At 42.6% G+C, this 23,864-nt stretch overlaps 1 protein-coding gene across 17 annotated transcripts in view; it reads left to right on the forward strand.

Annotated features, from left to right (window-relative positions):
* Nucleotides 1-23,864, forward strand: part of RBM12 (RNA binding motif protein 12) — a 69,860-nt gene that overhangs the window by 19,891 nt on the left and 26,105 nt on the right. For 5 of the 17 annotated variants that reach the window (XR_009278880.1, XR_009278878.1, XR_009278875.1 and 2 more), the window contains 5 exons: nt 7,388-7,516; nt 8,007-8,184; nt 8,879-8,949; nt 9,580-9,686; nt 10,658-23,514. The gene's annotated coding sequence lies outside the window, so the exon portion shown is untranslated. Of the gene's footprint in view, nt 1-7,387; nt 7,517-8,006; nt 8,185-8,878; nt 8,954-9,579; nt 9,687-10,657; nt 23,515-23,864 lie in introns of those variants that run through there. The other 12 variants (XR_009278886.1, XR_009278884.1, XR_009278889.1 and 9 more) reach the window with 12 other exon arrangements.

A 23,864-nucleotide genomic window follows, 5' to 3' on the forward strand; every position in this document is an offset into this window, starting at 1 on the left:
GTCCCAAACTAGTATTTGAAATAGTTTCAGTTTTGACCTATCAGTTTCTTATTTCTCAGAAAAGTGGAGACTATATCTATAGTGAAGGCAGGCATGAGTGTTTCTTTCAGTTTATTGGTCATGATTAAGGGGTATATTGGTTGTGTACATGTTAACAATGAACACTGTACAGGTGCAAAGATGAATTTGTAGAAGGTGCTTCATCCCCAGAGCTGGGACTTGACTCTTGGGTTGGGGAAACTGCAGTAAAGAAGGTGAACTGATTGAAGTTCTTGTTTCCATTTTTTACTGGAAATTACTATATTACTATGCCATTTGTGATTGTGCTTTGTTTCAGCTTGCTTTGATTTTTTTTCTTTCTTGGTTTATTTTCTTTGTTGTTGGTTGTTTTTCTTTTTGGCTTGGTCTGGGTTTTTTTTTTTTGCTTTATTTTTCTAAGCTTGTTATTTTTGTTGTTATAAATGGGAGCTTTGCCTCCTCAGTCAGTTTCCAGGAGCTTTTTGAGGTTGGGTTGTCAGAGCTTGTACCCATTGGCTGACTTTGGACACACCATCCCTCCCCACTATTTTTGTGGTGATACTGGAGCTTCAGGGTTCATGTGGAGACAACTCAGTGAGTAGAGCCAGGTTGTACCTTCCTGCATGTTCAACAGGCCCATAGGTGTGCAGTAGTCAATAAAGTGTTTGATGAGATCTGCAGTCCAGTTCTGAGCATAGGGGCTGGGCTGGGGGTCTTACCATTGGTCATGGCTCAGAGTTTCAGCATCAGCACAGCCTCCACTTCACCCTGGAGGAAACGTGTCTGTCCTCCCTGGGAGTTCTCATCCCTGGAATTAAGGCTGTCTGATGAACCCATGGGCACTCTTTACCAGGACTGAATCAAATTGACAGCGGTTTCTTTAGAAAGCTGTTCTTCATAGTATTCACCATTTTCTTTCTTTCATAACAGTTAGGAGATGCCTTTTGTTTCAGGTTAAATGTCAAATTTAATTAATTAACCCCTTGTATGTATGGTGACAGCTTGGGACACAGTGTGGAAAGTACTGATTTATTCCCTGCCTGTAGCAATAGTGGTCTTAATGCACTTGCATCCCCACTGCAAACTGCCAGAAATAATGGAATGAAAAAATTGCAGCCATTGTTTTCTGCAGAGCATTTAGGGCTGTGGGATGAGGCTCTGTGGCCCATGGAAGAGCTGGAGTGATGGAAAAGGCCTTTATTTTCTAATAATTTGTGGACTGTGGCCCTTCCAATTAGATTCCCATAATCTCAGTTTAAACTAAAGATGCAGTTTAGTCCATCTGGACTAATAAAATACGATTTATTTTATAGCTTTATGGTGTTCAGGAAAGAAGGATCAAATTGTAACTTTGATTTTGATAACACATTAGGAAAGTGATCCTGACCCTCAGTACCAGGATCAGCTTTGTAATATCAAAACCCAAAATGTAATAGTCTGCCCTCTCAAAATTGAACTAATAATAAGAGAAAGCATTACTTCTGCTGGTCTGCATATTTTGGGATCACAGCAGAAAAAGAGAGAAGGAGCTTTGAAGAAAGTTGGGTGATAACTGGAAGATGTGGGATTAAACTAAGCAAGAGACAAGGGGAAGGGGTCAGGTTTTTGATAAGTGCAAGATTAATTAACAGAGATGCTGTGCTACATGGGTTAATTTCTTGTGTTGTTGGATAGCAAAAGGCCAAGATGACGAAAATTGCAGTAGGGACATTCTGCTGGCATGATTGCTGACATTTGTGCTGGGTTTGTAAGCAGAATGTAAGGCAGGAGTTATGGCTAGTCCAGCACAGAGTAAATTCTTTGGAAATCAATTGTCCTGGAGCATATGCATTAAAGTCTCAAGTTTGAGTTAAAGAAGGTGTTAAATTAATGTGTAAAATTCGGTGTACACTGAAATAGAGCTGGTTGGGTATTTTGTACAGTATTTCATAATGTTCTTGGTGTAACAGGTGTTCTTGGGCTGAATCCTTGCTTATATTTCATTTTATGCAGAGTGGCAAAAGCAGGCTGACTCACAAGGCTATATTCAGTGATAGTGCTACCTACCATTTTCTCTCAAGAAGATACCACCTCCTGCTAAAAATACTGCTGATGGTGTTTAATGCCATGAAGTTATTAGATTTTTCTTGTCCTCTGGGTGACTGTGGGTTCTGTGAGCTGCCACACAGGGGTGATCACAATGCCCCTTGTCCAGTGGTTGCTGTCTTCACCTCATCCTTCCAGCCTGAAGAGGAACCTCTGGCCTTCAGGTTTACTGAGGGTTGGAAGTGTATAAAACAAACTGGGTCATTCAGTAATTCTCACCTTAGAGTGTCCAGTACTTGATCCTTAGTTGACTTAGTGGTGGCACTCATACAGGAGGGATAAGTAAAGAGGAGTTTATTTATGCTTCAGGCAACCATATGTGGCATTTTGGGGAAGTGCAAGACCCTCCAAAGCTGTGAACTGGGATAGTTAAAGCTTTGAATCACTCTTGGTTTGGAGTTCTCTTCAGCCATAAGTGTATAGTGCCGTCTTCTTTCAATTGACTTGCTTTAAGCTTTGGTTAAGCTCAGTTACTAGAGGAATAATAAATTTAATATTACAGACTTGTCAGTGTGTTGATTTTCTTTATGTTGGAATGTGTTCTTTTCTCTGTGGGAGGAAGTTGCTTTTTCTGCAGAAATGTGAAAAAGGTTGGAAGTTCTGAAGTGCTTATATGAAACCCCAGAAAGAATCAGGTAGTTGATTATTCTTCTGAGAGTGTAGCATAGATGTCCTATGTGATTTTCCTAGAAAACAGCTTTTTATTTTTCATCTTGGTTTGATTATTTAGGACCATCTTTTTACTGCTGTGCTTCATTTCAGTGTAGAAGAGCTCTGTTGAAAAGTTGAGATATATCTTTTCATATGTATTGTATAGCTATTGGAGTTTATGATCATCTACAGGGAAAAGCTGGTATGCGTAGTAAAAATGATTATGACCTTTTAAACTGGACCTTAGTTTGGTTGTCTGAGCACTTCTTAAACTGTACTTAGTATGGAGCCATTCTGTGTTTTACTTGAACAAGTGGGAATGACATCTGGACTCTTCTCTGGAGTATGTGCTTGGGATCTTGCAGATTTCCATGGATAGTGTTTTGTTCTACTGTTGGTAGGGATAACATGGGTGATGTATTTTTTTTCTTCAAAATGTGGCATTATATCATGTGCAATTCTAAACAAGAGCAAAAATTAGAGGTACCTGATTGATCTGAAGCTGTATGTTAGAAACTCTTCCCGCGAGGGAATGTACAGAATTTGGCTCAAGATGAAACTTCACAGGCGATGCATCTCACCAGTAAGATCCCCGGGTTGTGGTAGCAGTGGATCAGATGTTTGTGGCTATTGTCCATATAATCGTTGATCATGGGGGTGTAGCACAACCTCAGCTGTATTTTACAAGCTCTTTCAAGCAACAGCACTTACCTAGTGGCTTGCTTACATTTCCTTTTTGTTTGAAACCACATAATGGGATGTACCAAGTAGCTCTGTTTTCTGTAGTTTAAAGAGAGTTTGAATTTAGTACTGCTTTTGGAGTTCATTTTCACTTGGTAATCTGAATTTCTGTGGTTAGATCAGTTTGGAGACTTCCAGACCGTGCTGTACTTTAATGTACTAGTGGCAGTTGGAAGTTGTTAAACTCATTATTGCAAGCTGATCAGGATCAATGTTTAATAAATCCTCTATAAATGAAATATGATAACTTTGTGGGAAATAGTTTGCTTTAGCTGCTGGTTTTGCTTTGGAAATATCTACTGTCTTCTGTAAACCAGAAGGTTCAAGTAGTAGACATCAATATTAGTTAACAGGGGTGGTTGTGAGGGGGAAAATAGGAGAACAGTGCATTTTAGAATTTCTGAAACTGTTGGAAAAATTTGAGTGTTTCAACAAATGTAAATAATACTCTGTCATTATAAATACTGTTGCAAGTCTAAAAACTAAGTTTGTTTTGTGTGTATGAATGGCTATAAATAGTATGCTCTGTGAAAACTTGGTGAAACAACATGAAATGTGGTTTTGAAATGTTGATTCCAGTCTGCAAGCTGAATACAATTGGTGTTCTTGAATGCATGCTGAGGAAAAAAAGGAAGGCTGTTAATAAAAATAATAAAACCCCAAGTTCTTTCAGTGCAATTGCAGCAAACTGTATGCTTAGCTTGAGATCAGAGCCTTTGTGCACTGTTTGAGCTTAGTAACTACTATAAGATTGTTCTCTGATCATGTGTCTATCGCACAGCACTGGTAAGTGGTGAAGTGTTACTGCTCCAACAGTGTCAGCGCTGGGTGATGCTGTAGTGCCTGTCCCTTGCAGTGAGCTGGCACGGCCAGCTAGGCAGCTTGGAGTAATGAAATGCCAAGATGATATTACAGCATTATGTAGAAGTGCAAATCAGAGAAAGCATCATAGGCTCCTGCTTAAAGAGGAACAAGGTGGGGGGTTGTGTTAGGTGTGGCGTGGTTTGAAGTCCAAGCACTAATCGATGGCATTTTTAAAACTTTTGAAATTGTCACTTCTCTTGGAGGAAAGGAACTGGGACTCTACAGAGAGAAGTGGAGATGAAAGTCAGCTTATATATTTCACATAAACTATTCACTTTTTTATAGAAAGAGAGATGCAATCACTATAGTTGACTATGAGAAATGAAAGTGAATTCCAGAAATCTTACTTTATGGAAGAAAAGAAAAAAATTTGAGCCAATATTATAATAATAAAATCATGTTAGAACATCAAGTTGGAGCTAGTTTTTCTAATTGGTGAGGAACTTCACTATTTTTTCTTCCCATTCAGGTTTGGATTTGTTTGTTGTTTTTTTTTTTTTTTAATATGTGTGTGTTTGAGGATGAAAATATGTTAAGCTTTTGATCTTTCTAAGCTTTTCAAATGCAGGCAGATTTCCAGAGAGTTGTGCTGCTCAGTTAACTGCATGAGCATGGTAACTCGGCAAAGTTGCTTACCTGGGGGCTAAGCAGGTCTTCAGGCTTGGCTGAAATGGATGCTGTATCTTAGCAGACCAACTACTTGTTGCTCTTGCTGCTGGATGTCTATGACCTGGATTTGCTTCTGCTGCTATTCATGGAGTGGACTGATACTGGAGAACACCAATACAGTATGTTTGAGTAGCCATGAAGTGAAAAGAAGGTGTGTGGGCTCTTTGAGGAATCCATAGGCAGTAATTTATAAATAATTGCTGGCTGAGGCTGGTGTTTTCAGGTTTGTTTTTTTTTAATTGGATTTTGTTAAGGAGCTCTCCCTCTTCATAAGGATTTAGTCTGTAGTTGTTAAACCTGCTTTCTTGTTATCCCCCAAGTTGGTGAGGAAGGACATACAGCCAGTTAGAACAGTTCCTGCTCAGCCACTCCTAACAGCTGGCCTCCTTGTGCTCTGTTGTGTCTTGGTGCATCAGTGCATCTATGTGCATCAGTGAGTGCTTTGTGATCACCTGATGGAGCAAGAGGATTTAGTGGGAAAGGATCCCTTGTAGTTTGTAACGTCCCCAGTAGTCAGCAGAACATCTGGGCTATAGTTCAAGGGAAATCCATTACTAAATTTAAAACAATCAAATGAGACAGCCTTCTGGGTATTAGGGTACTGGAAGTCAAATCTTTGAAACGGGGGAGTATTTTCATAATTTCATTGCTGCTGATCTGGAGAATATATTCAGGTAACAGATAAGAGGTGATTGGGTTTGAGGACTTGAGTCCGTCCCTTCACCTCCTGGCTTCACAGTGTGGTTTAACAGTTGCTATCTCAAACTCTTCTCTTTGGTGTCTTTGTAACATGGAATAAATATGTATGAGCTTGTTCTGTGTGCAGCTTAAGATCTGCAGTAGTGCTTTCTTCCCAGAAAGGCACCAGTACTGACTGGAGATGCTAAAGCTTATGGAGAACTGTTTCTTTGAGGTTAACTTTACTCCTGATGCTTTGAGCTCTAGTGGGAAGGAAAGGTGCCTCCTGTTAGTACAGAATTTTGTGTTGCAGTGGAGAAAAACAGAGGCAAAATGTTGGCAAAGGAGCCCAGACTGGATGTCCTAATCTTGTTGTCAAATAGTGGGTGTCAAACAAATTTGTGCTGTTGTCTGTTTGCACATCTGTGCGTCTGTGTGAGATGAAAGCTGGTCTGGTGGAATGATATCTGTAGGTAAAAAAAAAAACTTGATACCTGTGATTTGTGATTTTAGAAGAAAAGTATTTATTAAAGTCAGTGGTTTCATGGTGAATCTTGTGGTTGGAGGTGACTGAGTGGAAAATGGATGGTTCCTGCCAGTAGTTAGAACAGCTGACCACCAGACTATTCAAACAAGTTTCTTTAAATATGCTGGTGTTAAACCAAGTGATGATGATGACCTTAGTTGAAAGCTGAGCTATGATTGTCTTTGCCTAAAGCTTTGCTAATTTTCACTGAGTGCTGGTTTTGTCCTGCCACCATCTCTGGAGCATCTGAATGCCATGCATTGGTGTATTAAGTTGCTTTAACATTTGTCCGGGGTAGATTTCTGACTGGGATGTTGAAAGGATTAAATGTTGTACAATAAAAGCTCATCTCTTTGAGTTAAATATATTCACCCTGCAAGTATGAAGAAGCTATGGTGTATTTAAGTACTAAAAAGCCAAAGCAAGTATTTTATTACTTTCCAGACTCAGAAGAAGCTTCTCTATGAAATATTCCCATTTAAAGCTCTAGTCCTCAAACTGTCCAGTCACTGTGATATTTTGATGCTTGAAGGCTTATCTTCTAATTCAGTTTTGAGAATTATAGCTGTTCCTCAAACAGAAGCGTCTGCAGCTTAATGTGTAATAAAATTTAGTTATCCCCTGGTTGTGGGATGATGATACAGTTTGGAAGCCAGCATGGCAAAGCAGGGGGCTCTGTAGCTCCCGTGGGTGAGCAGGGGAGGCTTTGGCAGTGCTTTCACCGCGTGGGGCGACTCTTCGTCGCGGGGCGATGGCTGCAGTGCTGGCGGGACGGAGGTCCCTGTCCCTGTGCGGGGCTGTGAGAGGCGGTCCCGGGGAGGGGACAGCAGGCCCGGCCCTTTGTAGAAACCTGAGGCAGCAGCGCGCACCGAGGCAAAGGGAAGGGCCCCTGCGGGGGTTGGGGGGAGCAGGAGCAGCGGGGAGAGCCCGGTAGAAAGAGGTGAATTCAAGAGCCGAGGGACGGCGGCGGGGCGAGGTGGGCTGCAGTTGCTGCGGGGGGTACCGCGCTCCTCCGTACCCGCCTGGCCCGGGGCGGGAGGGGCCGCGGAGCGCCGGTGGCCGCGGCTCCGCCCCGCCCGCGGGTGCCTCCGCCCCGCCGTACCGGGGGCGCGCGGGGTCCTGCCCGGGCCGTCTGACGCTGTGCTCTGCCCGCAGATGGCCGCGTGCGTGTTCCGGGTGGAGCTGCCCGTGTCCTGCCGGAGCCTCCTCGACAGGGACCCGGGCTCCAGGTCGGACCCCCTCTGCGTCCTGCTGCAGGACGCGGGCGGTGGTCGGTGGACTGAGGTAAGAGCGGCCGGTGGCCGCGCGCTGCCGGTGGGTGTAAACACGCCAAGTGTCTCCCTTTCCATCCCGTAGGTTTTCCTGGCAAGTGCACAGCATACTTAATTCAGATTTACAGTTGGTGAGCAGTCCCATTGCCCACACTCAAACCTTCAGTGATTTCTTTAATTGTTGACTTGTTTGCGCAAAGTTGCATCAGGAGGCATGTTTGCCTTTAAGGGTATGACTTGCCCTAGAGCACACACTCCAGAATACATTGTTTCAGCACTTTTCCCCCTAGTTTCCAGAATTTTCCCATACAATAATGTTTTTCAATGTCATTTCCTTTCTCGGTGAGCCATTGATCGGACCAGTTTATCACTGAGCACTAGGCATGGTCCAGGGTGTGTAGCCTTGCTGGTGCCTGTGTTCACCTGGTGCAGGTTAAAAAGCTGTGTAGGAGAGTATGGGCTTCTTACTCATTGTCAACAGCTTTGCTCCTGTGTTTGTGCAGCTAGATCACATGGAAAAGGTCAAGAACTGCCAAGACCCTGAATTCTGCAAGAAATTGGTTGTGGACTACTACTTTGAGAAAGTGCAGAAGCTGAAATTCAGAGTGTATGATAGATAACAAGTCCTTTGATTTCAATGATGATGACTACCTGGGAGGGATTTAGTGCACACTGGGACAGGTATGTATAGATGTGTTTTATGAAAAATGAAGTGAAAATCTGCTTTGTCAAAGGCTTCAACATATTCAAATTTGTAAACACTATTAAACATGTTTGTCTGTGTTACCACTGAATATGGTTAGAAAAATCATTGTGTTGGATCACAAAGCAAAGGTCAGAAATACACATATTTTGTAATTAATTGCTTAACTTCGGAGACAATTGTAGAACTAAAGGCAGTCTGGGAGTAAGGAAGCATGGTGCTTGGGAGGGTTCTCATGGAGTTTCCTTTGCACAAAGTGACCATCAGGTGGTAAATCAGGGGAAATAAGGCTACTTGAGATTCATTTCCTGAGAAGGGTTTTGTATAGCTAGGTAGGAGAAGAAAAGTGGGGTTCATATTATTAAAGAAAGACTTGATAAACTAAATAGTGTTTTAAGTTTTAGTAGCTTTTTGGCTGCTTGTGATGACAATCCCTCTTGTGTCTAAGAGGTAGCAAAAATAGGAAGCTAAAGTTAAGTTTGGAGACATGTTTGTGGGCACCGTTTCCTGGATAGTGAGAGATGATTATTTTCAGACTGTTCAGGAGCACTCTTGGAAACACATTTAAATCTTTTTAGAACTTTTATGAGAATTTGAAAACTTTGGACCTGAAGAGTAATTCCTTCTTCTTTGTCTAACATGGTATTTTTATTATCTGTCTTTTAACCTTAGGTTGTATCCAGCTCATTGGTCACCTGACCACTGGCTGGGAAAGCCAGCAGGAAAGGGCACAATGTATTATGGTAGGTAAGGTTTTTGTTTGAAAAAACTCGCTCAGTATGTTGTCTGAGATAAACTGGCTCTTCTGGTTTCCTGTCAGTATATCTTCAAATACTACACATATACAGGCGAGAGATATTTAAAAGAAACTACAGTTTCTTTTATGGGCAAAACATAAACAAAACTCTGTGATTTCTTGTTTACATTTTTTCCCCTCCCTGAATTTCCATGGCTCAGATTTCAGCAGAGGAGATTAAGGATACCAGGGTTGTGTACTTAGAAATTGAAGCCCAAAACTTGGACAAAAAGGTATTGATTTTAAAAGAAATTATATTGCATGCTTCTCTAGTGTAGTGAAATCAGATAGTGCTTTGGACTTGAGATCTGATAGCCAGGATGCTGTGGCAGGAACAAACAGAGCTTTGAAGATTGCCAGAAGATTGAATCCTGGCAACATGGAGAAGATTGATTCAATGTTGAAATATGCATGTATGTTTGTATGATGTCTAACCCAGTCATTGTAGTAAACAATTACTAGCTTTCCTAGAATGGTATATTAGCTTATGTAGCCCACAATAAAATGGGATTCTTATCACTGAATCAGTCGTCCCTCTCTCTCTTCTTTGCCTATAATTGGTGCTCACCATGTGAAGAAAAGGACTCGCCCAGCCGGCGGCAGTCAGCGTGCCCCCGGAACCGATCGTGGCCATGAGAGAGCCGCATCTGGGCCCACAATCACCTATCAGCTGCGATGTGACAGGTGAGCTGGGGTAACGAAACTATGGGACGGAATGTGTCTGAAGAGACAGACGTTAATGAAACCATGCTCGCTCTTCTGTGCAAGCATGGCTCCCATCCTAAAGCACGACTTTAAGTCACTTTGAAGATGGGTGTCACGCATTTCCTGATGCTACCCCTTCTTCTGTTTCACCCTCTGTTTCTGGGCCAAAGTTGGCATTAAGCTCTATGACCTGGGCACCCTCCCTGGACACGAGCCAGAGCTATGAATGCTCCCTGCTTGGAGGGCGGTCATGGACATGATTAAAAGGGAGGAGGGTGGTGAGGCTGCTCATGAGACTATCTCTGAGACAGCCCTGGCAGCTGTGCCAGACCAAAGCTTACCCAGGTCCTGCTCCCTGTCCCTCTTCCACATGCCCTCCCTGATAAGCACCAGGGATAGAGCCTGGTCACCCCTCCAGCCTCACTGCTATACTGCCAGCGATCCCAGAGCCACCAGACGGGACTGGACACTTATGTGGTGGACACTGACTCTGACAGTGAAGGGGAATTGGACCCTTTTGACCCAGTCCCAAAAAAGACCCGCGCTTACTCCCTTTGCATGTGCATAATTGGTTACAGATAAAGAAGTAAGCCCTTAAGGACAGAGACTTTGACACCTCTGCAGAAATGTGTGACTTAGCCCGATGGGTGAAAAACCTCAATGGGAGTTCTTAGGCCACTCAGAAATTAAGATTAATCTATGCAGCTTCAAATTCCACCAGAATGGCCAGCCTTTATGGGGAAACTCATCTCGAATGCGGGACAGCTAAACGTGCAGACACAAATCTGACAGCAGATGCAGCAACCAGGAGTAGCTGTCATCTTCCCAAGCGGCCCAGCCTCCCAACAACGGTGCATCTCTGACCTATGCCCGGCCACCCCAGGGAGTGCTGGACTGGACATATCAACCAGTAACATTAACTGATTGCTCAGTATTTTGTCCCCCTACAGGAATTTCTGGATCCTTGAAAGCTGGTTACCCAGCTTTGCTTGTAGGTACATCATCCACCTTGATAACAGGATTATTTGTACTGCCAGGAGTCATTGACTCTGATTCAGTGGGGAAATAAAGATCATGGCTTGGACTCCCCAGCAGACCTGTGCGGTCCCCACCAGCAGCAGTATAGCCCAACTCACACTTTTCCTGGCAGCACCCCTATCTGCACCCCCAATAGCTGAACAGAGGGGAGGTGGGTTTGGTTTTACAGGGATCCCACAGATTTTTGGACACATCTTGTCACATGCCAATACAAAGTGACTCTGACAAGACTCATTGATACTGGAGCCGATTGTGACTGTTATGTCAAAAAGCCAATAGCCCAGTTAACTGACCATTAAGGGCTGTGCCTCAGATGCTCTCAGGCATAGGTGGGAATGGCCAAAGCCTGCAGAGCCAACACTTGGTGCAAATTACAGAATCTGAGAGCCAAATTACTATAATTAACCCTTTTATGTACTGTCAGTTCCCCTAGTTTTGTGGGGGAGAGGCTTTCCTTGTGTCTCTACAGAGAAAAGACCACCTGGCTCCCTGCCTGAAATGTGAAACTTTTCCAGGAACTTCTACCAGCAGCTGAGAGAAGCCAGGAACCCTACCAAGCCCCCAGGAGAAGGAGGGGGAGGAAGAAGAAATTACAGTTCACAACTCACGTGTTTTGTCCCAGCTGTGAAAGAAACTGTGAACCTTTGGGTTTTATGTCAGTATAAAAGTGGAAATTGGTGGTGTTGCAAACCCCTTTTGGCAAAAACATTTAATTTTGAATTGTAGTAGGCCATGAGAACGAGGATAGCCCTTACCTCTCTAGTCTCATGAGAGAAGTGTTGAGGGAATCCAAAAATAGCCATATTTACAAAGTAGAGTGCAAACAAAATAACTTAGTGCCTTATATTTGGCCAATCCCTGAACAAGCTTGGGAAAAAACAAAAAAAGAATGTGCTAAAAGATATGCTTGGAAACTAAAATCCAAAAAGAAGTCTTTGCCACAACATAGTTAAGAAAAGCATGGAATTAAATTGAATGCTATGCTTGTGCTTATTAACATTGCTTGCTTTTACTAACACAGCTTAGCCTGTTAACCAACCCAAAATAAATGTTTAGATAATTCTAGCTAATGTAACAAAACAAGATACCCTATGCTTAGCTACTGCCTCCCCAGAAAATCGATTTTCAACCTGCTTAATAACTCAGAATCTATCCATAATAGCATATAGCAACTAAAAATAGTGTGTTTAAACTAAGAATAGAATCTGAATCTTAGCTAGATAACCTGTTTAGTGGCTGGGGTTTAACACTCTGGCTAAAGGATTTGTTTAGAATAGGTATGCATGTGTTGATTTTAATAATAATTGTGTTAATTCTGATACCATGTTTACTTCAGTGTACCCAGAGATTAATAAATAAAGCCATCAAGGGAATATTTTTAGTAGAAAAGAAGGGGAAGATATAGTGAAATCAGGAAGTGCTTTGGACTTGACTAGCATAAGAGATCTGATAGCCAGGATGCCTTGGCAGGAACAAACAGAGCTTTGAAGATTGCAAGAAGGGAATTCCCTGAACAGGGAGAAGATTGAATCAATGTTGAAATATGCATGTATGTTTGTATGATGTTTAACTCAATCATTGTAGTAAACCATTACTAGCTTTCCTAGAATGGTATATATTAGCTTATGTAGCCCACAGTAAAATCAGATTCTGATCACTGAATCAATTGTCCCCATCTCTCTTCATTGCTGATACTCTACTAGTTACATTTCTTGCCTTTTGGCCAGGAATCTCTGCATTTGCAGACATTCAGCTAAACCACTAATCCATGTGTGAGCAAAGGCTCACTGTGTTTTGTGTTATTTACAGAGGAGTAAACTGGAGATACAATTGGATGTTGAAATCTACAATGTCAAACTAGAAACTCAACTGCCAGGCTTAAGTTTTGAGGTATTATTTGGAGTGTTTTGTATGTAGATACAAATCAGTTACATAATTATTTCCAATAAACTGATATTTCTGTATTTTTGTTAAAGAAGAAGTAGTGGAAATTTAGGTGTTCTGCTCAATGTTATTTTAAGCCAAAGACCAATACAGGGATTTAGTGGCCTAACTCTCAGTTAGCAAAATGATGTGGTATATAGGGACAAAAGTGATCTGAAGAGGAGGTCCTGGAATTGGAACTGATAAATGCTGATGACTTACAGAGTCCAGCATTTTTAGAAAGGAAAATAAAAGTGAGGAAAGAAAATTAATTTATAGTTTGACTTTGTTCTTTGTTTGAAGTATTATCTACTAATTAGTTAATTCTTTACTCATTTTGGTAAAATACAGAGGCAGCTGATTACTTCTGGGTTTTTGTGTGCAGGATTTCTTAGGTAAATTGGATCAGTTTCTGGAGTTTTACAAGCAGAGCAATGCTGGAACATGACAGGTTGTGTACAGATCAGAGGTAGAATTTCCACACAGTTTTTTCCTTGAGTTGATGTTAGACAGCTTACTCTTACTAAAAGTGAGAGTTGCACTCCTGGTCATGCTTTGTACCAGTTTTGCAGAGAAAGTATTCTATAAAAAGTTACTGTACTCACTATGGCTGCAGCAAATTGTTTATTTGCAGCCTGGTGACTGGATGGAGCTACCTGAGTGAGGAGTCTGATCACAAGTGGCAAGTGAGAGGTCATTCTTCCTTTTCAATCGTGTTGAGCTTGATGGTAAAATTTAACTTTACCAAGAGCATCAAGCTTTTATTTCTTACAGAGCTGATGCTTGGACATTGATACATGCCAGGGTTGAACTAGTTGAGGCTACTCCCAGCTTGTCATGTCATCATTCCTAGAGAGTTGCATGCTGTATTCCTATGTGACACTATGCTGTCATTTTTCTAAGGTTATCAAGAAAAAATCCATGCTGGTGGAAGTTCAGTGTTCCCTCGCAAACTTTCTGTGGTGGTGATTTTAATAAACCTATCAAGGTCCAGCCTTTAGAAATTCTTTGTTGTTCCAAGTCATCCATTCTCTGTTGATGCTAACTGGGAGTTATCAGGTTGTCTAGTCATATTTAAGTTATTAGATGGCCTTTCTAGAGTTGTAGTGTAGCAGATAAGTGATTATATTTCCGTTTTGAAACACTATGAGTTGTCAAATTAAGAAGTCAGGAAATGCTGAAGTGACACAATTTCCAATGATTGTTAGTCATAAGAAGAATTGTAACTGGTTTTTTTTCACTATTCTAGCCAGGGTTTCAAGTTGAGCTTTGGTGGTAGTGTCTTGTTTGGTTGGGTGGTTGGTTGTTTTGGGATTTTTTTCATTGTGGCTTTCTAGCACTGTTTCTTAGTTAACTGAGAAACTTGCAGATGTTGGACAAACTTGAGTGCCTTGGGATACTGACACAGAGAGGACTTGGAGGTATCAGTCAGATTTATCCATTCATGAGACTGGAAGCTTTTCCCAACTATTTTCTATTTGTTTCAAGTAGAAATTTAGTTTTGAGTCAGAATTGCATTCCCCTGTGGTCTTGTATATGATTACTAATTCTCTGTGGCCTTGGCCTGCAGGGCTGTAGCAGATCAACTAAATATTTTAATATGTTTCCACAAAAAAAAGTTCAACAACTTACTATGTTAATTTTTCTTCTAAGCAATGCATTGATAATTTAAAGGTATTTAAATCCATAGATAGTTCTGTGTGAGTATAATTTCTCTCTGTCTAACACCTAAAAGCTTTACATTTGCAGAATTTTACTGCTTCACCCTCTCTCTGAAGAAATCTCATGCTGAAAGCTTGATATGGAAGATTTAGCAAAAAGCATGCATGCTAATGTTGTTCTTTGTGTAGTATGGCAGTTCCTTAGAATTACTGAGATTATTTTAATTGGAAATAGGTGTTCAGGTGTTGTCTTGGTTTAAAAGACAGGTGTCTGACAAGGAAGGTAGTAACCTTCATAGGATGGAAAATATGTGTCCCTTCCCTCTGAATTATTATAACTTTGGAAGTATGGGGCTTTCAGGCAAAGATATGGGAAAAAGAATAGCAGCTCTTTATGTGTGTGTGTGTGTGTGTGTGTGTGTGTGTAACAAGGCAAACACCAGCCCCGGCAGCAGCAAGGAACAGCCCCAGAGAGCCAGTCCCAGGCTCCTCCCGGCTGCAGGCACCTTCCCCTTTGCTGCAGTTCCGGGCACAGCCGGCAGGGGCGCTGCTGGCTCCCGGCCGGGCAGGGCGGGCGCGATGATTCCCCCGCGCCTGCAGGGGGCGCTGTGGCGCCAGCTCGGCCGCCTCTCTCCACACGGGAATGGCGGGCGGGCTGGCGGAAGGGATGGCCAAGGGGCTTCCTTTGGAAACTCACGGCAAGCAGCCGGGAAGCTGAATGGACTGCAGCAGGAACCTCGGAGCAGCGGGCTGGAACGGCAGAGATGAACAGAACCTGGGTGGCAAACAAAGTGTAGCAAAAAACCTGAAGCTGTGGCAGGAGCAATGAGGGTCCCAACAGATGCAGGGTGTTGAATTGAAGTATAGCAAAACCCCTTAATCAGGAGCAGAAAACAATGGAGCTGGGTAGTGGCAGCTGGGCTCCCACAAGCAGAAGGGAGGTACTCCCTCCAGAGAGGGAGTCCTGGGATTCTCCTGAGGCACCCAAGCAGTTGATGAGGTTGAGTGTTGAAAAGATCCCAATTCAATGTCTGCTCTTATGAGCAGAGGCTCACCCATGGTAAGGAGAAGCAGTGAAGGACACAACTTTGCAGTGGTGAATCCTCCAGGCAGTAGCAGTCCAGCACCAAAACTATGACCACCTGACCTCTGATCCTAAGAGCATGAGTGCGAGAGAGGGCTGAGCCCAGGCCCTGATCTGCAGCTAAGTCTTGGTATATCTGTGTTTTGCAAGAGAAAATCCCCCCCAGCTACCAAGCTCACTCTCCAGCTAAGAGACTGCCGCCAACTACACCCCTTGCCCCTTCCTCCTCTCCTCATCTTGGCCACATCTTTTCTCTGTCTTAAGTATTGTTGTTTTAAGTATTGTCATTCTCATCTCATAGGCGACAAATGGGAGAAAGATTCCCTGAGAGAAAGAAAAACAAAAATCTTTTTTTCCTAAAAAAAAAAATAAAATTCTAACCTCCAACAAGTGTGCTGGGCTTGTTGGTAGGTGGCAGTGTTCTAAGAGGTGTTTGTGAGCTCTTACTGGTTGGGAATCAACAGTCTTAGGTAAGAAGGAAGTCATCTTGGTTAAAAAGTGTGCAGCAAGCATGTAGAGGAGTTAGCTAAGAGGTGGTGCATATTGTCATTTGTTAGAACTGACGTGACGTGGTTTACACATGCTGTTTTGTGGGGCTATATTTGCTGTAGCCCAAAAATATTTGTGTTGTTATTTTGTTTGTTTTCTAGAAGCTTTCTCTGCTTTGGAATCCACTTCAGGGTGACCAGGTTCTTCAAAAGGATACCTTTTTGCTGTTAGTTCATTTGAGCCAAAATTCTTAATGCACGGACGAATAATTTGTGAAGTTCTCCAATGCAGCTATGAAAAAGGACTGAACTGTTCACATGCTGAGGAAGTTAGTGAGTGGAGTCTTGGCTGACAGGCAGGAGTTTCGCTAACAACACTGAAGTATGTAATATTGCAATACTGTTTTATTTTTCATTAGCATCATGGTTTTAAAGACAGGTGTCTGCTAGAGAAGGCAGGAGCCTCCCTTGGAATGAAAAATGTAAACCCCCTCCTTCCAAATTATAATTTTGAAATTAAGGGGCTCTCAGGCAAAGATATAGGGATAACAGTTCTTTACTAGTATGTATAATAAAGCAAACAGACAAGAACTCTGGCATTAACAACAAAAAAAAACCAGGAACCTAGTCCCAGCCTTCTTGTCCACAGGCACCTTCCCCTTTAGTGCAGTTCTGGGCATGGCCGGCAGGGGTGCTGCTGGCTCCTGGTGGACAGGGCAGATGTGGTGATTCCCCCACGGCTGCAGGGGGCACTGTGGCGCAGGCTCGGGGGTATGGTAGCTGATATGGGGGTAATGGTGGCTTTGTGGGATACAAAAAGGGATGGAAGAGAGGCTTTGCTTCACAAACCCCTGCAGCAGTTGACCCCTGGAGCATTTGTTCCAGCAGGACTTACAGGAACACCAAGCTGGGTCGGCAGGAATGAGCAAAAATCCCAGGCAAGATGTATCAGAAGCTCCTGAGCTGTGTCTGGAACTGTGGGACATCTTGGCAGGAAGGAAGTGAAAGGGTACAGTGCAGTGAAATCTCAGAGCAGTGCCAAAGAAACAACGGGGATGGAATAGCGTCAGTCCAGCTCCCAGTTATTGCTGCGGGAGACAAATAGATCACACAGACACAGCTTGAGGTGTGGTGAAAGGAAGAGAGAGCTTTATTTCTTCTCCCAGAATTTATAGGTTTCTGGCCATAGCCAGGTATTGGATGATCAGGATAACACTTCCCCAACTGCACTGGCCGTGAGAGATGTCCATCACAAGACATGTATCAGAAAGAATGTACACATACCTATGTTTACAGTTACTGTCCTGGGAAGGTCTTTAGAAAACTATGTCAGCAAGCTCAGAAGCCGAGTTTTCAGGGCAACACCCAGCAGGGCAGAGAGGAGTGAGCCCAAGATCCTGGGCACCCGAGCAGACTAGGATAGGTCTCTCATTTAGTGAGGTAGGATGTTAATAAGGTCCCCAGTCCAACAGCTGCTCCAACGAGCAAAGGCTCACCCACTGAAAAGATAAGGCAGTACAGGACTGGGCTCTGACGGTAACAGTAAATTCTCTTTGCAGTAAACAACAGCTTGCCTGTCCTCTGAAACCCAGTGCGAGAGACCTAACAGCTCCCCAGCTTCCGTCTTTTTGCCCGTCCAAATCTCTAGGTATCCCCTCCCCTCTCCCCTGAGTTTGGCCACCCTTTTGTTTTTCTTAGTTACCCATAAGTACCCAGTAGTTAATTTCCTAGCAACTTATGGGAAAAAATTCCATATGTACAAAAGAAAGAAACCCAACCCCCAACATTTTGGAATTTGTGAAACCTCTTGTTTGAGGCTGCCAGAAATTTACCTAGGAGCAATTTTGCATGAAATACTAGTAGTCAGTGAATGAAAAACCTGAACTTCAGTTCAGCAGAAACAGACATTTTGGTGTGTCCCCTAAAAACCAACTTTGCCAGCTATGTATGAGGATTACATGCTGAATATGTGTGAACATAAGTCTTTTGATCAAATGTTACCTAGTATTATGGTAATTCTTTCTTCATTGTGATGCAGAGTGATGTTCTTCTTGTTCTATGTTAAGAACAGCTCATATTTGTGACAAAGCTGTATCTTTTGACAGTTCTGTGAAAAATAAATGAAAGCAGTGGATCACCCCCATAGTTACTTGTAGGTTTTTCAAGCAAGGCAGACACCCTGGTTCAGAAGCCAGCACGGTGGCCCCCCCTTTGCCACCGGACCACTCTACCCACAAGACATCAATGTGATGGATGGCGAAGCAATGGCGTTTATTGCAGGAGAATTTGACCTTTTATAACCTAGGGTCATTGTGTTACTCCCATCTGCTTACATCACAGCTAGGTGCTATTGGCTAATTGCAGGAGGTTTTACTATCCTAACAGAGAGGGGTTTTTGCTCGCTTTCCGTTACATCCCGAAATCTTCCGCATCGCAATGCCCTAGACTACAACAGTTGCTCAAATGGAAATAGCAAATGTAGCAAATTTGTGGGTGTTGCTATTCACAGGTTTCCTGGCATATACACAAAGGCAAAATAGTTTTCTCTGGATTTTAAAAGTTCCTCCTGTAGATGAAGGGTGCCTTTTCCTTGATGACTGTATTCCACACCTTGTAATGAGTATTGGATGGTTCATTTGCGAAGAAATAATCAATAACTAACTCTATACAGTGTTGTCAGGAAAATTAATCCACAAACACCAGAGGTTTATGTCCAAAAAGGAGACAGTGGAGTCCTTTTACTTTGTTCAAATAAAAGGGAGAGGTCATGGGGCATTCCCCTGGGGTCTCTTAAACTTTTGGAGGATGGCAGCCTCCTTTTTATCCTAATTTCCTGGCCACATTTCCCTCTCTCTTTCCCCATTGGCTGAGGTACTTGAGAGGTACAGACTTCCTGGAATGCCTGATACCTAAGATTCCCCTCTGATGTATAACCCTCTCTTTTAATTTTTAATTCTTATGGAATTTATGTTTTTTCCCCATTGTTTCTTTCAGCTTTCAAGACCCAATTTCATTTATCAGCAAACTTACAGTTTGTTTATAAAGGCAAATATATTTTTTTCCATTCATCAATCAGTGGAATCCTTCCCATTGTTTCTTGAATCTTTCGGTGCTAGTTTTATCTACCACCGGACCCACAACTTGTTCGTAAGGACAGATCTGTCATTTTTCTCAGTGTTGTGCAGTATTGGAGGGTTTTGTTTGCAGCAACACAATGCTTTGGGTTGCATGCAGTGAATCTTGGCCAATCTTAGGAAAAAACCTTGTAAAAACAGGTTTGTTTTAGGTCATACCATGTTGTGAACTAATAACCAAACTGGTCCTTGGCATGCCTATGAGGGGAGTGGGAGCAAGAAGGAGGGGGGAAGAAATGTGTAGAGATGTCAGCTGCTGATTCCCTGCAGCTCTCCAGGTGTACTGGCATAAAGGAGACCAGTCACTGGGAGTCTGCACCCTGTCTTCTGCACAAGAGAAGACCTCCCTGACATGATCCAGTCACTTTTGGGTGATGTGCAAACATCAGAATTGTTGGGAGAAGACAAAGTTCAGGCAGGAGGGGTGGGAGTTGCTTCATGGTGGGGTGTCTAGAAGAGAAGAGCAGGAGTGGGGTGGGAAGGATGGAGGAGGAGAAGGGGGAACAGTCTCTGGTATCTTTTGCCATTAAGAGACTGAAGGATGCTGTGGTGCCTCCCATTTAGGTGACTACATTAGGCCATAATTCACCTGGCTGTTTGTATGGGTTTTCCATTGATACCAGTCGAAGATCCCCAGTAGATCTGAGTAATCCTTTAAAGAACCCTGTGTCAAATTCAGGTATCTAGCCACTGAATTTAACATCCTTATTGGGGTGTTATCCATGGGCTCATCTTGTCCCATTGTCCTTAGGAGAAAGCTCTGTGGTTTATACTGGACTAACATCAATTTCTTGATTTCTAAAGGCAGATCTCAAAAAGAGAGTTCCTGAGTCTGTGAGCATGTGAGTTTCAGAGGAGGAGGAGGCAACTGTTTACAACTGTGCCTTAGCTGACTGCTTCTGGAATAACTTGTTTTCTGCAGTCATATACACTGAACACGTTAGAAATGCTCCTCACTGGTGATTTTTGTGGAGAGCTATGGCACCAAGTTGCAGTAAGCCATAGTTATTAGTATAAGTTTACTTGTAAATGCATTGCTCTTTTGCATTATCTGGTTCTGAAGCCTTCATGCTGATACAAAAATGACTGTTTATTAATAAAGTATTTATAATTTGGTTGGTATAAGATGCAGAAAGAGACAGACTTACATCATTCTATTCCATGGAAATTAGAATTTCCTTGTAAATTGATGCTATTGTTGGACAGAAAAAAGGAGCATACCTTAGATAACAAAATTTTAATTGCTTGTTCCCATTACTTCAGTTGCATGTATTGTCCTAAATGACCTCACATTTATACATCTGGGCTGTGAAATGTTTCTTTTAAATATTTATTTATTTATTTAATCTCTCACATTTTAACCAGGGAAAGATTTCTTTTTTTTTTTTTCTTTTTTTTTTTTTTTTTTTTTTAATTTTCACCATGCATACTTAAATGGATGAGGAAGTGTGCTGTATTCTTATTAGTACTTGTTGGACTGCTACTTGTTGTTGCATCTGCTTGATTACTTGTTGCTGTGGCATTTTGGTTTCTTCAGCACTGAGCTCCTTGGGATACTCCCTTACAAGGAGTCTCCTTTATCTCAGTTCTGTTTCAGGAAAGATTCTCCAAAGGCTCATTTGCTTCTTGTTTCTTGTGTGTTTATTCATATATAATTAAAATACTTGGGAGGTCTTCCCCAGACCTTTTTGCACAAGTCCAGCCCACCGTTGCCTGGCTCACTTTGGCTTGAAAAGCACAAAATGCCCCGAACTGTGCAGCCTTTTTATCTTTATACTTATTCTTACTCAATTAACAATAGACACGTAAATTGTTTTTCTTAATGACTTAATGACCTGTGTGCTGCATTGCAGCATTTTCTATCCAATCACCTATTACTACCTAAAAAACTTCTAGAAGAAGATGAAGAAGAAAATTAAGAAAAAGGAAGGAAAAGAGATAACACCTGAAACCCCTCCATCTTGTCTTCTGCTTTCTAAACTAATTTAAACTCTAAACTTTAACTTTTTCACCCAGTGACTTAAGAAAACTCTTTAGTCTACACACACTTTTAGCTTTTCTATTTAACTTTTACAGTTGTTTTCATGGTGTTATATGAAATTCAGTGTTTTCTTGGATGTCAGATCTAGATACCAGAGACGAGGGCACACTATGCCTCAGACTCCAACATCAGTGAACATCTTCTTCTCTTGAGATTCATCCTGGCTGTGTGTCTTTGCTCCTGGCTTTCAGTTAGTGATGTGGCCAACATTCTCAGTCATGATGGCATGGGGGAGTTCACCAGCATCAATGCAGAACTGTCAGACAGGAGATGGGGCAGTGAGCCATGGCCAGTCTCCCCTAGACTGCCCATTGCCTTCTCCCTTCTCCTTTCAGGTGCAGGGTGCAGATCATGACAGTGATGGCTCACATGACTAGACAGGCACTTTGGAAACTACCCTGGCACAGATAGACAGCTGGTGCTGGCTCTCTGGTGAGCTTCCTCAGCCCCTGATAACTTAGTCCAGAATTCATGCTTTCAAACCCTCTTTCTAATATTGACCTCAGACATGCACTTTCAGTTGTTGCTTCCAAACACGTGTATTTTTGTCTGTTTTTTTTTTGTATTAGGAAGCCAACATTTGGAAAGAATAAAAACAGGTGTGGGAATTGTATTTCTTTGTTTTCTTTGGGTTCTGTTACCATTCCTATTTCTAAAAATATCCTTGAGCCTGTTATCTGCTGGCCCTGTTGACTGCTGAGCTACTTTTCCCAGCAGTTCAGCTTGCTTTGGCCCCTGCTGAGTCAAGTGAAAATAGAAGTGCTTGTTGGTGCTGTAACAGATGAGTTCAGAAGCACAGCTTGTCTCAGATAATGTTTGTGCTGGAGCTGGTCACCCTCCTGAGCACCATGGTCACCTTGCTAGCTAAAAGAGAGTAGCAGGCTTTCCAAGTGGCACTTGTCTTGGTCATCCAGTATAGAGTAAGTTGAGTCATGTGCTGGTGGTGCTGGTTTTGGTTTGTTGTCTGCAGTGAAAACCTGACAGATATCTCATTCTCCTGGAGATGTCCCACCTGAATTAAGGCAGCTGTATTTGCACACAGGACATAGTCTAGGACTACTCCAGTTGCCAGCCAGCTTGATTAGTCATAATTCAAAAGTGGGTGGAAGGTTCTTGCCTTTTTTCTAGCCCTTTCAGAACCAATGTGAGTGAATCCAAGCAGGGAAACACTGCTGCTGGGAATCTGTGGCCTAGGATTTTTTGGCTTACCCACCCCGAGATTTTTGCCTCCTCTGCCCAGTGCTGGGGACAAAAGCATCCTGTTTAGCTTGTCAGATAATGGCCAAACTTGTTGCAGATCTTTAAAAATTAAATTTCTTAATTCTGCTGGGTGTTTTGGTAGCCGAAATTGCAGGATGTGTGTCACAGTCTGTTTCATTAATTTGCTTTCCTGTAAAGGCACATGTTTTGGAACTTGCTTCTGCACTTGCTTTCTGTAGGTGGAATATGAATGCATTCATCCTGAGAAAAAACAAAAGGAAAACAACTACAAAAACTCTGGCATTATTAGGATAAAATCCTACAAGGTAGGAAGATTTTCATTGGGATTTTTTTCTTTTTTATTTTCTGATCATAGTGAAATGAGAAGGTGGGACAATGTCTGTCTGTTACTCTAGATTGAGACAGAATATTAATTTTTTGATTATGTGATGGGAGGCTGCCAGATTAACTTTATGGTGAGTTTTTCCCCACTGCTTGTATTGGTAGATGAAGGACAAAAGTAGTGAAGTTGTGTTCAGTACTTTGATTGGCAGCCTGAGTGACTGCAAATGCAGTGTGAAATTGCAGTGAAGAACCCTGCAAAACACTAAGGATTATGGGAGCTCAGGACTGCTGAACAATGAGCCAATGTGGGTGCGGAGGAGCCTGCAGGGCCTGAGATCCTGGCTCTCTCCTGGAGGCAAGACACCTTTCACTCAGAGAGACACAATGTGTTGCTCCCAGGGCTCTTTGAGTTAGATATGCTAAACTGTTGTGCCCCATTGGTGTTCCCCCCTGCTGTCCCACCCCGATACACGTATCTCGGGCTTCCCCCTGCCCCTCTCCTCTCTGATAAATATCCCGGGTTTTCCCCTGTTCGAGAGATTCACTGTTGCCGGCACTCTTTGCCGAAGCTCTGCCTGAATAAAGGTTTGTGCTTAGCGGAACGCTGAACCAGCTTTCTCATCCCTGCTTCCTGTGTTGCCTGCCTGCCTGCCGGTACTGCTGAGCCGAGCTGAAATCACTCGCCTGCTCGAAGCTGCTCACGCGCTTCGGGCCAGCCCTTCTCAGGGCTGAATATCTAGAGAAGTCACGGTGCTCCGGGCTTTCCGTCGCCGCGGCAAGCCAATTTGCAGAAGCTGTTTATTGTTTACATTATGCACTTATTTATAGATTGTAACTGTTGATGCGATTGTCACTGTTGGACACGAAATAAAGATGCTTGACTTCAGTTCCAAGGCAGAAGGTCAGAAGGCTTTATTGTCTACTTTTCAGTACCTTTTATAAGGTGTTCCAATACAGACTTAACATGATTAGTAAAAGGAAACAACACCTCTCTAGTCCCATTGGTGGAACAGGAGAAACACAATCAGCACAGCTGTACAGATTTATTTTGAGAAACATAAATTATTTACAGAAATTGTCCTTGAAAGAAAGACTTTCCCGAGAAATCTTCCCTTGGGAAGAAATCGACCACTGGCAGGCTGAAAACCTTTTCAGACTCAGAAATACCTGGCTCACATGCAATCACACATTACTTTGTTATATATACATTTTATATTGTTGGCTTTTCGCAAATATTAAAACA

This window comes from Poecile atricapillus, chromosome 15 (genome assembly GCF_030490865.1).
Source record: "Poecile atricapillus isolate bPoeAtr1 chromosome 15, bPoeAtr1.hap1, whole genome shotgun sequence".
Lineage (NCBI taxonomy): Eukaryota > Metazoa > Chordata > Aves > Passeriformes > Paridae > Poecile > Poecile atricapillus.